The sequence below is a fragment of the Leptonychotes weddellii genome, unplaced genomic scaffold (genome assembly GCF_054177405.1).
Source record: "Leptonychotes weddellii isolate Sample4059 unplaced genomic scaffold, ASM5417740v2 HiC_scaffold_25424, whole genome shotgun sequence".
Lineage (NCBI taxonomy): Eukaryota > Metazoa > Chordata > Mammalia > Carnivora > Phocidae > Leptonychotes > Leptonychotes weddellii.
The window spans coordinates 1-1,995 of record NW_027845828.1 but is presented as its reverse complement, the minus strand read 5'-3'; the positions used below and the strand labels follow the sequence as shown (position 1 = coordinate 1,995).

General features: G+C 62.7%; 1 long non-coding RNA gene across 1 annotated transcript; it reads right to left on the bottom strand.

Moving 5' to 3' along the window:
- Positions 1–596: 596 nt before the first annotated feature.
- LOC145718924 (uncharacterized) lies at positions 597–1,976 on the bottom strand. Its single transcript, XR_014142093.1, has 2 exons — positions 1,622–1,976; positions 597–1,483 (listed from the first exon to the last, which is right to left on the bottom strand). It is a non-coding gene; the product is annotated as an uncharacterized LOC145718924 (long non-coding RNA).
- Between the last annotated feature and the right edge of the window lie 19 nt (positions 1,977–1,995).

Here is a 1,995-nt window from a genome sequence, read left to right as displayed (position 1 = left end):
CTTGGTGAGACTCAGGGTGCCCTGGGGAAGCACTCAGGTGTGTGGCCCCGTGTCTCTCCTTGCTTCCTTGCACTCGGGCAGGTCAGGGAGGGTCTGCTAGACTCCAACAGAGGCTACCCTGAGGCTGGGCGCTCAGGAAGTCATTGTCACCAATCCCCCTACTGAGATGCGCTTGCATCTTCTGACTGGCTTCTCAGCCTGGCTTCCCTCCCTGCACCCTGGGAGGCAGACCCACTCCTCAGATGGCAGGGGCGTAAACTCCCACAGCAAAATTGGATGTGTGCCTCGGCTGGGGCATCTCACACTCAAGGGCAAGATCGGCTGGCCCCGTCCCAGCGCAGGGCGGCTTGCCCCTGGAGCAGCAGTGGGTGGGGTGTGGCAAACAGCGGTGGGGAGGGGGGGCCCTGGGGAGAGGCACGCGGCGGCCTCCCAAGGGGCTTGGGCTGTGCCGTCTGCTGGGGTGGTCGCATCCCCCCCCGCCAGACACCCAGAGCGGAGCCGCTGAGTCAGGCGGGGGAGGCCAGCTCCGCTTCCTCTGTTGGAGGCTCAGGTGCTGAGACACAGATGTAAAAGGATAAAATGAGAAGGAAGTGGCCTTAGGAGGAAGAAAATGGGGCGTAAGGCATGACTTCTGTCCTGAAGTCTCCCCCGCCTGTTTAGTGCCCGAATGTGCATGGGGGGTGTGGACAAGGGTTTCCCGGATTACCGTGTGAGTGGGCGCCGAGTCCTGAGGGGCAGAGCAGCTATGCTCAGGTAGAGGGCGCTGGCCTCCCCTCCCCCCACTCCTGCCTGGCCTGGGAGGGGCTCCCACACCTGGGGCCGGGCCGTCCCTGGATCCAGCTGTGCCTGAAGGCTGCCCCTCCTGGCCTTCTGAGTGTGCAGTCGTGCTTGTTGACTGTGGAGCGGCTTGGCGGGGTCTCTGCTGTCCGGATGGATACACAACCCCGAGAAGGAGCCCCGTTGGAGGGGGTCAGGCTCAGCTGCCACAGCCCAGAGCCAATGCCTGTCCCACCACCCCTGGGAGCTCTTCCAGGCCAGGACTCAACTGCAGCAGAGGCCTGGTCCCCTGGGGAGCAGCCCAGACCCCTTCCGACACCTACACCCATCTCTTCCGGGAGGCCTCTGGGGGTCAGACCTTGGACCCTTGGTCGGAGTTTCCTCCTGAGCCCTGTGTCCAGCATGCAGGAGGCGCCTCACTTTCCCGAAATCACCACAAACATCAGCGATGTTGACACCAGGGGGCCCATGGCTAGAAAGATGTGCACAAGCAACAAGGGAAGATTTCCGAAAGTCTATCTTGAAATAACACCTTTGTATTTCTTATCATTTACCTTCCCTTCTGGTTGTGAAGGACCACGGACTGTCCAGGGCTCTTCCAGCACCAGCCATAGAGCAGCGAGCGTCCTCGGGCCGTGGCACCACCTCTGGAGCCAGGGCCCACAGAGATGTGGGTGGGCAGGGAGGTGCGGCTAGCCCAGCAGAGCTGCGGATGGTTACAGAGTGCACAGGTCACGCCTCGTGCCTCCGGGGTCCGCGTCCACGCACACCCGGCTCCTTCCCGTGACCCTCCGGGGGGTCGGTGCAAACTGAGTCCACGCACGCCCAGGGGGTCAGTGCAAACCTTCTGGTTGTGAAGGACCACGTGACCCTCCAAGGGGTCACGTAGAGGAGCCCGGCGTGCATGGACGTGGTTTGCACGTCCTCTCCATGACCTTCTCCGGATGCTCTCTCAGGTCCCAGCAGCAGCTCCAGTGCAGGGTGGAGGACACGAGTCCTTGCGCATTCCCGTATCCGCATTCACTGTCCCCCTCTGGCTTCGGGATGAAACGGGAAAGGTGAAGCATGAATGGTTGCTGTGTTTATCAGAAGTAGCTGGAGAAGGCGCTGTCCTCCAGGGAAGGGCTTTGCTCCGGGGACGCCTCTCCTCATTTGCGAGGTACAGCCTCCAGGGCCCCCCAGGAGGAGGGACGCCCGGCCCAGGCATCTCGGGGTGGC